At 36.9% G+C, this 12,804-nt stretch overlaps 1 protein-coding gene and 1 long non-coding RNA gene across 4 annotated transcripts in view; one reads left to right on the plus strand and one right to left on the minus strand.

Moving 5' to 3' along the window:
* Nucleotides 1-9,164, plus strand: part of LOC137861673 (uncharacterized) — a 48,130-nt gene extending 38,966 nt beyond the window's left edge. Inside the window, exon 4 of the long non-coding RNA XR_011099778.1 lies at nt 6,450-9,164. This is a non-coding gene — a long non-coding RNA (uncharacterized lncRNA). The remainder of the gene's footprint in view (nt 1-6,449) is intronic.
* Nucleotides 1-12,804, minus strand: part of CDH13 (cadherin 13) — a 479,864-nt gene that overhangs the window by 46,457 nt on the left and 420,603 nt on the right. The gene's annotated exons all lie outside the window — the stretch shown is intronic.

A 12,804-nucleotide genomic window follows, 5' to 3' on the forward strand; every position in this document is an offset into this window, starting at 1 on the left:
CATAACAAATTGGTGAATATACTGAATAATCATTTTAGCACAGTTTATGTCCTGTGCCAATCTAAGGCCTTCACAATATCGATGCCATTTAAAGCAGAGGTTAGTGTACCAGGTAACCCCGGTTCATTTGTTTGTTTCATGCTTGCTTGCCTCTTTTGTTGCCCTCTTGCTCCATTTTCCTCATTAGAACTTTTCAAAGAATTACAGGCCAGTATAAATCTAGATGGGATCTAGATCCTAAAGGACTAGGCCATGCCAGAGATGGGGAATAACTCCTTGTCACACTGAAAATAAACAGTAAGCTTTGAACACTAATGGGTCATTTGTCCTATTGCCAGAGAAGCAAGCCATACCAAGGAGGACATTTCTTGAATTGGTTCCAGCAGATTTAGCAGGATGACTTCCTTTGATACTAAACACACACAACTCCCTTTAATTACAACTGTTCATTAGGTAGTGAAGAATATTAACAAACAACACAAATGAAATGAACAATGTCTAAATCGGAACACTTTCAGAACATAAACATGTGGGATCACTGGGCCCACGGCCTCTGGCTGTCCTCAAGGCATTCAGAATTATTAATAGTGTGACTTTCCTCTCTCTTATCCCCTTACTATACGTAGCCATTTTTACCTCTTCAGTGCCAGAGAAAATTCTTGGAAATTTGAAACTATGAATTTGACACAAAATAAAAACAAAATGCTTCCTTGACTTATGTGAGGGATCCTAAATGGGAATTTGAAAGAGGAAAAAATGTGAAGTATTTTTTATCATGCTGGCTAGTAAAAAAAAAAAAAAAAAACAAAAAACAACCTTACCTTTACATCTAACAGAAGACTAAATTATGATCCTCAAAGTGCTAGACAATGCTTGGAATTCTTCCTAGGGAAAAATATGCCCAGTATTTATGACTTATAGCCTTTTTGTTTGGTTGGTTGGTTTTTGTTTTAATTAAAACCTGGACAAAGGGGGAGGGGGGGGGGGGCAAGGAGGAAGAGATGTACTCTTATAGAAGTCATGAAAGTTATGAATTAAGTTTTAGCCAAAACACCGCAATTCCAAATAAAGAAAAAATACTGAATCTTACAAATTTTGATCTCTGATTTGAAGGAGACAGTAAACATTTCTGAATGGACAGCTGCTTAAAAGTCAGGGGCCTTGAAAATGCAGTGGCTCTGTGAAATCTATTCTACCAGAAAATTTTGGATAATGGCCAGAAAAAGCAAATATATTCAAAAGATAGACCTTTTCTAGAAAATAAGTGCCAGACTCACAAACCTCAGCCTTAGAATCAGTGGACAACATTAAAGTTGCAAAAGAGATGCCACCAAGGAAATGTCTGCCCAGTCTGTCAAGTCAAAGTCAGCAAAGATAATGTCAAAGGCTCCAAGCAACAAAGACGATGAAGCAGAATCTATCTTGGATCCCTCAAACAGGGGTGTGACGTATCTGCTATGAAGAGCATGTAACTACAGAAAAGGACAGACCTGGCAATTAGCATTTACAGAAAAGCTATCGCATTGATCATGTGGCAATTTTCTATGCCTAAGTAAATCCATGAAAGATAAAATTCATTATGAAGACCAAATACTTCTAACAAAGTAACTTGGGACCAGATCCTAATTCCATGAAGTTTTTCTTCAAGGAAAAAAAAAAATAATTACAGATCCCTTGGCCGTATCAGGTATTGAAGCCAAAACACTTACACAAGACTATTTACTGTGATGAACCAGCACAAACATTTTCACTATTTTTTTCTTAGCTTAGCAACAAAGAACAAAGAGAAAAAGAGACTAGTGTGAGAGAACAAAATTTAACACACAATAAATTGACCATGCAGTAAGTAGCAACTCGGAAAGAAAATCTGTGAAGAAGCTGATACTGCCAGAAAAGTAATCGAAATAGTTTTCTGTGCTGACAGAGCTGGGACATTCCTGAGTTGGCTGAACTTGCACAGGACTCATTTCTAAGATTCAGCTATTTCTAAGGCAAGCACCGTAATGCAGGAGATGATAGGAGAGCAATAATGTTCTGCTGACTTATAAAAGCCTCCATGTGGCTCTGAGTTTCTTGGCAGGTTGCAGTTAGGGGCCTGGCAAGAGAAATAGTCCCACTCCAGCTTGTTTGCTCTCCTGTCCCCACTGAGTGCACACCACTGCACCCCCAGCTCTGTTCAAAGTGTGTAAGTAACAGCTAATAAAAGTATGCAGCTGGTGCAGGTTTTCTCTCCAGAAGCTCATTGTGGTGAGATACAACGTAGTTTCTTTGCTAATCCTATAAGAGTGTTTTTTCATGTATTTGACAGGCCTAATCTAGAGTGGCAAAGATCCACGTTGGAATCCAGACTTGCCCCAAGTAAAAGGAAAACGCTGAACCTGGGAGTAGAGTTGAACCTGATCCAGGCAAAAAAAGCTGGCTTGAATCTTGTTTTTCCTCACATTAGAGCACTGCCTGAGCCATTATTTATAGCCTTTGCTGTATGTAGAGCTGATCCCCAGAAGTGTATTTCATGTTACCAGTTCACAATAACAACTGAATTAATAACTGACATCTCTTAGAGAGGATTTGTTCAACAGGGAGAGAGCTGTGCAAACCCGTGGCAGGCTGCGGCATCACCCCTGGCCTCTCATGTCATCCTCCAGAGCCCTGTGCTGCTCTTGCCACTGTAGGCTCCCATCAGCCCCTGCCACCCACTGATCCCCCTGTGCACACCACTACACAGCCCCATGCATATGCTTTAATTTACACATCTCACGATTTGTTTTTCTGTACCTGTGGGATGGGTGTCTGACAGTAAAGCTTTATCAGGAAGGCTGGACTGCTTCATTAACCCACCTCCTGCACCTGCCACAACAGAGATGCCAGCTCTAAAGACCAAAATGCCACCACGTCTCTCCCCTTCCCACCACCAGGGAGCTTGGCAGAAGCAGCAGCGTGCTGCAGATTCAAGTTCCTGCTAGTACACAGCACTGGTAGTGGGGAATGAAAGGCTTTTCCTGGCTCAAACCCTTTATGCGAATGTTCTAAATGCTACCTCTAGGGAGAAAATATGTGGAATTCCCCACCTAGTCAAAATCACAGAATCACTCGGGTTGGAAAAGACCTTTAAGCTCATCTAGTCCAACCTTTAACCTAGTACAAAAGTCTACCACTAAACCATTCTACGAAGTTCTACATCTACACATGTCTAGACGACCACCAGGGACAGTGACCCAACCAGTTCCCTGGGCAGCCTATTCCAGTGCTACACAACCCTTTTTCCATAAAGAAATTTCTCCTAATGTCCAATTATATTTTAGAATGAAACAGAATCAAACCTGAATGATTTTGGTCTCAGTTGAGTGCAAACCCAAGAGTTAGTTAAAAATTAGTAAACTTCTTGTTCCCTATTTCATCTGCTAAGCATCTATTATGAAACTTAGATTCTCTAAATGTCATTGCCAGAGCAGGAATTAAGGATGGGGTTATTTTACAAGAAAAGAGTCAGGCTTTTAACAAGTTTATTTTAGCGGCCTACATTTTCCTGCTTTTTTTTTTCTGAAATCCTAGTGTTAATTCATTAAAAGTATTTTACACGCAAACACAAAATAAATTTGTCCAAGAAGCACTTCTTAAGGAAATTCTATTAGTTATTCACATAGATGTGAGAATCACTCTGCGTGGGCATTACTTTTGGAAAAGTATACAGAAGCACATATGCAACAACTCATGTTAAACTGAAGTCCTAGTGAAAACAACATCCTTACCATTGCTCAGTATCAGATTATGTTTTCAGTTGTGTATTACAGTACATGAATATGATGATGCAAATTTCATGTCAATGTCTGTGTGAAAAATATATACAAGGCTGTCTGATGTTCGATTAATGGTCTGAGTTTATCTGGAATAACTGGAAATTCTCAAAGTTTTTTTTTAAATTGCTCGAAGAGCCAAGAAATTAATATCTTTGTTTCCATAGAAATAGAACTCAACTAATTCCATAAAATATGTCACTCTGGTATTATTATTGCAGCAATTAAGATGTTTTTCCTTTTAGTTCTTTAGTTTAGCTTTGTTTAAAAATAACTGTATTTGTAGTAGGAAAATAGTCTGTCTTGATGCATTTGTATAGTTTTGTAGCCCAGAGGAATTAATACCCACTGAGTTAAAATACTTTCCAACATTGTAGCATTTAATAACAAAGAAGGAAAGGGTAGGTTAGAACTTCAGTAGCATGTCTGATAATGTGAGAATGTAATATTCAAAAAAAATCACACTACTGTCCAATCCAATAATAGGAAGAAAAAGGCATATTTATTCATGGCTAATAATAACAAAAATTAAGTTTTCAGTTTTCCCAGCTGATTTTGAATACACTATGCACTTCATGGGTGCAGTTCTTACAGAAAAAAAATTAATTCTCTTTCATTCTTTTTGTAGTAATATTTTCCTACTGTAAAAATTAACTGCTATGTACCAATAAACTGCTGAGTTTTATTTGACTGAGTACACTGAAATAAACAAAAAAGTGCAATTGCTTTCCGTCAGAAATGTTCAAGAAATTTGTGATATCATGTCATAACTTTTCCTTTATTTTAGGCCACTCACTTTGGTTTGCCTAACTCACTGTCTTTAATGGCCATGACAAATGAAAAGGGAAGTGTGATTTACCTGATCTGATCTCTATGAATCAGGTTCTTAAGCACTCAAGCTGTCCAAATGCACTTTAAAATCCATGGAGCACCCTCCTACCTGTCTGGCCCTCATCACTTTTCAGGATTGTGTATAACCAAGTCTTAGTTGCTTTATTTATAACGTCATCAAGTCTAGGTTGTTACATTTGTTATAGGTTTCTGTGATTATTTTTTTTTTTCTCTTCCTGCTTGTGCCTTCAAGGAATGCCGGAAAAATGAAATACTACTTTTCACTCATTGAACAAAAACATTGAAAGCCAGATTCCATACAGTTATATTCTGAACGCTTACTCTGATTGATGCATTGCCTACTACAAGCCTACTCTATACAGCCCAATTATTCTATCATGTTCATCATTATAACAGCCGTATCCCTTCTGGATGAACATTAAGCAACCTGACAAATATGCGGCATTTAAGAGATCTGCTGGACAGTGATGGAGAATTTGAAGAAGTTAGAGGAAAGAGCTTCATATAAGTATTCATTTATGACACAGAAAAAAGCTTTCATTAGAGGTTATTAGATTAAGCACTGAAAAGAGAAGAAATGGAAGAATTACAGTTGTTTGTTTAACCTTAATTTGCCACAGTGATGCTTCTTGACAAAGAAAGACATTTTACCAACAGTCTTTCACTATTTGGTTGTAACTAGTCATAGTTAACTTTGCTTCCACGGCCAAAAGCAACTTTTAAGTTCTCCATTTTGAAGCAACAAACCTTGAGCCCTATTAATACAAAATAAATAAATAAATGAATAAATGAATAAATAAATAAATAAATAAATAAATAAATAAAAATCTTGTTTTAGCCCTGAAGCATAATCAGATAAATTCTGTGGCTGCATTTGGTTTTTATGTATAAAATGCTACCAGTGACCCAGGGCTGAATCTCCAGAGAGGCCATGCCTTAGGCAGGTAGAATTCTATTGGAAATTTCTCTTTGGAAAGGAAAAGAAGGAAACATAATTCTGACAGACACATTAAAATAGGTAAATGTGTAAAAATTCTCCAGGGGTTGGAAAATTCAATGAAATGTGGGTTATACAGGTTAGTATCTCCAAGGCAATGCTATGCCAAGTACTACCCAATAGAGCTGCCCCAAGGGATCATATGGATAATAATTATCCAGCTACATGTAGGCAGGCATGTCTCTATAGGCATATTTACCGAGAGCATACTGGTCATAAAGTTAGGAAGAAGTCAGTCCTGAGCAATTCATGTTTGAATCAAGAATGGATCTGCAGGGTTACTGCTGCTTAACAAAGTGCATAATTTCACACTTACTCAGAAGCTATTTTACAGAAATTGGCGTCCTTATTACTAAGTTAATAGAAAAATTCCAGTTGAACTCTACAAGACTTTTTCCTATTACAGTAACATTGCAGAACTCCATTTAGTAAAAATGAGTGCTTAGGCCTTCTGACAATTTCCTTACTGAACTCAGATTCCACTCTAAAAATTATCATTTGTGAGTCTAAAGATGGGTTTTTTCATTTTTTGAAACAGCCAGACTAGGGATGTTTTGCTGTTCAGTAGTGGTTATAGACATATATCAGAAGCTCTGTGTATTTCAGAAAACTTCTGCTCTGAGATGAAATCCTATACTCAGATTCAGTGGGAATTTTACCACTGAATTCAGCATGTCCATGGTTTACTCTCTCTTTATTCTGGAGACTACAAATTAATGAAATGTAGCCATAACATCAGCATTTTATATCTTCACAGCATGGCAAAAAGCTCTGAAAGAATTATAGTGCTTCCTGTTTCCAATCAGGAACTGAATACCTGACAACACCTGCTCTGGTATCATCTGAGATCTGCACCTGCTTTAAAGAGGGAAGCGCTGAGCTCCACAAGAACAAGAAGAATGGCTTACTTATACACTTCTGCTTGGTGACAGGAGTCTGGCCTAGATGCGTAATTGGTCTCCTTGGCAAACTTTTGAGTACTTGGTTTCCCAGCTTTTGCCCTGTTATAAAATAACACTGGTCACTGGAGTTACAATCTTAACATATTACCAGTGCAAATATAACTCTGTGAAGGCACCGCTGAAAACTGTTGCAGCTACATCCAGACACGCAGGCACAATCCAGTTCGGCTGAGTTGTACTCAAGAATTCAATGACCATAAAACATTAACTGAACTCCTACCACCTCCTTTCCTGTCAACTTGCCTCCTCATACGGCATCCACGGATTTGATGGCCAACTTATTATAATCAAGATACTCTTTACTTCTTCCAGAGGCAAAATCCTGCCTTCTTTGAAACCAGAAGAGAACAGTAATGACAAAGTGAGTTATTGTTAGGATATGACTTCCACTGCAAGCATAACTTGTGACTGATATATCCTATTGTTATACTTCTCAAGAAGATCTGCAATATTGTTTAGTCAGTGACATGAAAAATGTGCCCTATAATTTCACAGTTCACAGAGATTTGTTCTGAGTGCTGACATGGTTGAAATCATAATATGGCATAATATTGTTATTCAGGAAAAAGACAGAGAGTCTAATTAAACTCCCCTTAAATGTTACATTTATCCTTATTAATCAAGAATTTTAGATTCTTAAGGTAATATCAAGGGAAGTTAAAATTGGTTTCTATGGCTTATTTGATTACATGGAAACACAGGTTCTCAATTTTATCATATACAGCTTTAATATCAGCATATTAGGTATAATTTATGCCAACAGAGTAGAGCAGATAGAAAATTTTAGGAATACAATCCTCTGACAAGTCTTGTCAGGAGTGATAAAGGCTGGTTTCTGATAGATAGGTTCCCTTCAAAACTGTGAATGACTGGATTGAAAATTCCTGAGACACTTGTGTTAGCTTGTCTTTTACAGTTTAATTCATATCTGCTATTTCAGGAACTAATGAAACGAAGAGGGATTAACACCCTCTACATCACCACCACTTTTTTTTTTTTTTTTCCTCCCCTCCCTCAGGAAAGGGATGCTGTTCTTCAGGAGACCTGGCTCACTCATATTGGGTGAAAATTTGCTTTCTGCTGGGCCTCCATTTATACTAAGAGAGTATAAGGAAAAACAGATGTTACAGCTACCTGTTCGCATACATTTATCTTTCCCCCAAAACCTTGGCAACAGCTGGGAAGAACAAAACAGTTCTAAGACGTTAGCATAGATAAACCAGAGAGCGTGGGAAGGTTCCCCCACCTCCCTGCAAGGCAAAAGAAGCAATATCAAAACTTAGCACCAGCTGGTTAGATGGGATCATCATTGAACACAAAAAAATAAAAATGAAGATATACAAAATCAGAAAAGAAGAGGGCTAACATCCGCCTCTACACAAAGACAGAAACTATCAGTAAGAACAGGGTGAAAAGAAACAACTAGGGAGCCTTTGAGCTGTTTACTAAGAGAAATGCTGGAAGCAACTGAGGACTCCTAGGAACTCCCCAGGGTGTTAAATGGCAGGTGTTGACAGGTTGGCTGTAAAGTAAGCAAGACAGGGAATCCCTATGAGTAACAAAAGAGCTGAATAACAGACTTCAGGAAGCAAACTATCAACACCTGTTCACTACCCTGAGGAAGAGTAGGTCCTATACAGCTCCAATATCGAAGCTGACAAGAGTCCAAAGTGACTTTCCTGAGTGGTCAGTGTAAGATGCTGCCCATAGCTCTTATAGGGCCTTTTTTCCAGATTTGGCAGTTCTGCTAAGATCCCAGCACTGGGATTTTACTCTGTTTACTTTTATTCCCTTAAATCTGATCTTGGGAATTCACAGTGGTGATTCTGATTTTTATCAGTTGCTTCCACCAAGTTAATTCAGACTCCATGATCTGTCTGAATAGTGCTGGCCAGCTACATATCAGCTGAACAGGAAAATCAGGGCCTGATTTTGCTCTTAAGTCACTAGCAACCTTCTAGAGTTAAATCAGTGTGATCACGGGTATAAGAGAAGAATAAAAGAGAGACAGTATGCTCCAGATACAATTTTGCTCCTTTCCTATCTTTATGCAGGCCTAAAGAGTTTGCTGTATAGGGAAAGAGTGGTTTGCTTCGTTTATTAAGCAAAAGGTGGAAGTCCGTTTGGTCAAGCAAGGAAAATAAAAGACAATGTATTACTATTAGGATAATTACACATATATATATCACCATGATTACCAACACTGCTAGTATTAACACATTCAAGAAACAGTTTCAGTAAAAAGACTATTGAGCAAATTACTGATGGGAGAGTACCTAAAATTATAGGTGGTAATTGTGTAGCATGAGAGAATTGGCCAAGTTTTGTCTTTTAGAAGTAATTGGATTGCTCCTTTTCTGGCTTTGCTTGCCTGCCCTAATACATACAGTTCTCTAGAGTTACGTTTTCCATGTCTCAAAATTTTGCAGGAAAAACAGAAGGGGAAAAAGTTTTGCTTCGAGCAGATTCTCTCTCTCCCTGTCTTTCCTTTTAATTTAAAAATGTGAAAGGAAGAAAGAAAGAAAAAAAAAAAAGAAAAAAAAAAAAAACACAACACAATTTCCATTGTCCAATATATGGCAACTTCAGATCCAGAGATGTGCTACAAATTCCCAGTGGCTGGGTTCAGGCAGGTCATAAATAAAACTGCAGAGCCAACTCAAGATGCTCTTGGGTGTAACTTACAGTGAAAAACTCTGGTGCTGCATGCAGAGAGCATGGCTTAGACATTCATTTATAACAACAGAACTATTCTTCTGTCTGCAAAAGCAAAACAAATCTCCTGTTGTTAGGAATCAAAGACAAGTCCTTCAGACTCTAGGAGACATATTTAACAATGACTAAGTATGTTACTTCATAAGCATTCACTCTTCAGGACTTTCTGTCTTTCATTATATACTACTTCTGCAAATGATTGCAGTGTATCCCAAACAGCAAGTTTCTTGACCTCCATCTGCAATAAAAGTGCTTTTAAAAGGCACGATGTGAAACAAAGTATGCAAAATTGATCCCTCGAATGATTGTGACGAACATGATTTGAAGTCTCACCCTAGTTCTGATGGGGTTCAGAATCTCTGAAAAAATCCCAGCAAGAGACATGAAATAGACTTCTTGAATTTTCCTTACTATTCAAGGCTTATATATTCACTCATACAAGGGTGGTGATTGGTAGCAACAAGAGAAGTAACAGAAGTAAACTCTCCCCTGCCCCCCCCCCCCCCCCCCCCTTTTTTTCCCCAGTGAATCTTCCTTAGTTTTATCAAGTATTTGAGGAGATTTTGAATAAACTCACTGAACTGATTTTTTTTTTTTTAAATAAACTCACTGATTCCACTTCAGCATAGTTTCAGCACTATTTTACAGAATTTTAGGCAATCTTTTTTGAGACCTTGTACCTTATTCCATGCTTCCAGAAATAATTTATACTATGTGGAGTCAGCTGGAATCAGGTGCAGATAAAAAAATACACACACAAGTTGCTTACATATACTGCTTCAGATATTTTTGGCAACCTTTTGTATTCCTATGAAACTTATTGTAGTTTGGGTTCCATTTCTTTCTAAGTTCTCCAGCTCCAAATACTGCATTTTAATTCTACTTAATGAATTAGATACGCTTTAGAGCTATAATAAACTTTTCTTGTGAAGATATCTCTGAAGCATTGAATCAAATTGCTTACTGAGAATAAATACTGCAATAATATATTTACATAAATAATTTAAAATCCAAGAGCACAGTAGGTAATAAAAATATATCGCCACGATAAACCATGAAACCAGAGAATAACACTGCTTTAATTAAAAATTACAAATAAACTGCAGTAAACAACTTATTTACACATAGTTAAAAGTCTAACTACTGATTATCCTGGACTTGTTGAATACAGAAAGGAAAAAAATATTTAAACCAATCTCTCCACACAGACAAAATATTGAGGACCGTAACTGTGTTTAATTAAGATCTACTGTTAATAATGGATTTCAGAGAGTAAGACTCTTCTTTTAATTTCCCAAGGTGGAAAATGTTATTAAATTTGGCCTTTAACTTCTCATTGACATGTACACTTGAAACTTCTGATTAAAATTTCAGAGGTTGGGAAGAGGCACCCAAAATTAAACTCTTAAATCTGGCACAAAAATAACAATGATCCCTGATTAAGAAATCAAATTTCAGAAACTTCATTACTGTTCTATTAATAAATTGTTGGGTTATAATTAAAATGGTGCCTGCTGGATTTCTTTCTTTTTTAATTCTAAAAAAGTTAGAAATGAGAGGAAATTAAATACTTTAAAAATAGGTTAATGAATCTAAGAAATGCGATCCAACTTCAATAAGTTTTTTTTCTTTCTGGCAGTGATCACGGAGGAAAAAATGTTGCTCACCACCCAAATGTATGTGTTCAGGCAAATTCTCTTGTTCTGTCTGCTCCTTCCTTTCTATAACATCCATGGTACAAAGCACACTATACTCATTGCAGCATTTTCACAGGAAATCATAAATCTGGGCATAGTTGGGAAAAGTCAGTGTTACCCTAGTTTTAAATGGGTATAATTTAGAGTAAGATTAAACTAGATTCCTACATTATTTGGCTGGTCAACATAAGCAAGTGGTTCTTGTTTCCAATAGGATGTTTCTCCCTTGAGTTTCTTTGAAATGTTAGCATCAGTAGGGCAGAGAAGAGCTGACAGTATGAAAGTTCACTGCTAATTGTGTGCAAAACAGATAGCTAGAGCTTGTTACGTGGTTTTGAGTCTAACAAATACTCAGAGTCATATTATTTTTCAGTGTAATACATTTTGCCAGCTTGCTTGAGCTTTTAAATGAAATTTCTCAGTCTGCAAAAACACATCAAGCTGAACAATAAGAAGGAAAATTGCTTCAAAAGTACAGCTGTCTTTAGGAATTTTTACAACATAAGCCATATTTTTCAAAGAGATAAGTAATTTGAATCTCATTCAAACATGATGTGTTCAAACTATAAATTCAATCTACATGTGGACAGTGGTACTAAAGGTTTCAATACACTGTTCATGGTTCTTGAAATGCATTTATAATGTTATATCTAGTACAGTAATTAAATTTCCTGATTACCAATAGCCACCAGCCCCTTCTAACAAGTTTAATATAGAAAACTAACCAAAAAAAATAAGGCTGCAATTAGACATATCTCAGTTGTTATAGGCTGAAAATAAAAAAGTAAAATTAGTAATTCTCTTGTTATTTTGTTTGTATGTCTGCACATTTTGAATAGACACATACTTTGTTGTGGGTGATGGACATTGTTCACATTCATTGCCATTCTGATATTCATTGCCTCTTGCTGACACACAACATTGCTTCCTCATTGTCACTGATATTTAGTGTAATGTCTTCTTAAAAATTCTGTTCTGTGTCTGCATGGCCTATATTTTACCAGTATAATCAGAGTAAAGACTCTGATGATGTAATTATTACAGAATGGTCTGAGAATTATGTAAGTTGGCATGCAACCTGCATAAAAGCCCTGGATGTAGGCCCAAACTCTAAACAAACACCTGCCTGTAGGAACTTAAGACAAAAACATTTCTGCCAGACCCAAACCAGTGAGTAGCTTTGGCCTTTATACGTGCAATTCCACATGGCCCAAATTGTAGATGCTGCTCCCATATACTGCAGACTTCCTTTTTCACTGCTGGTAGCTGTGTTTCAGTAATATTGGTCACTGTTAAAAGCATCTTCTAACAATGCTATTTTATGCTTTTCTGTTATTTTATCAGAAGGACATAAAGGTAGTGAAACTAGCCTTGCATTCCACTTTTTTGCAGATTTCCATAATATTTACACTATTTTCTTCTCACTTATACAAGCACTTCCTTTTAAATAGTTTCCATATATAATAATTCTTCATTCCCAACCCAAACTAGCTTATTTCTGCTCTTGCATATGCAGAATACAAAAGAAAATCTTGCTTTTGGTTAAAAACCTTCCAGATTCTAGTTGCACAGATATGAACACACTTCTGAGGAACTTCTTCATAGTTTATGAGCCAGTAATGGTCAAGCTTTTAGAGCTCCTTTGCAACCAATTGTGAGATGGGGTGGACTGCAAAAAGTGTTTATGTCATGCAGCTGGTTACACACAACACACAAAGCTAACAGAGTTTTCAGTGACTTAATAGTATTTCCTAAAATTTCAGTGGCAATTCAGATAGGAGAAACTC

Source organism: Anas acuta, chromosome 10 (assembly GCF_963932015.1).
Source record: "Anas acuta chromosome 10, bAnaAcu1.1, whole genome shotgun sequence".
Lineage (NCBI taxonomy): Eukaryota > Metazoa > Chordata > Aves > Anseriformes > Anatidae > Anas > Anas acuta.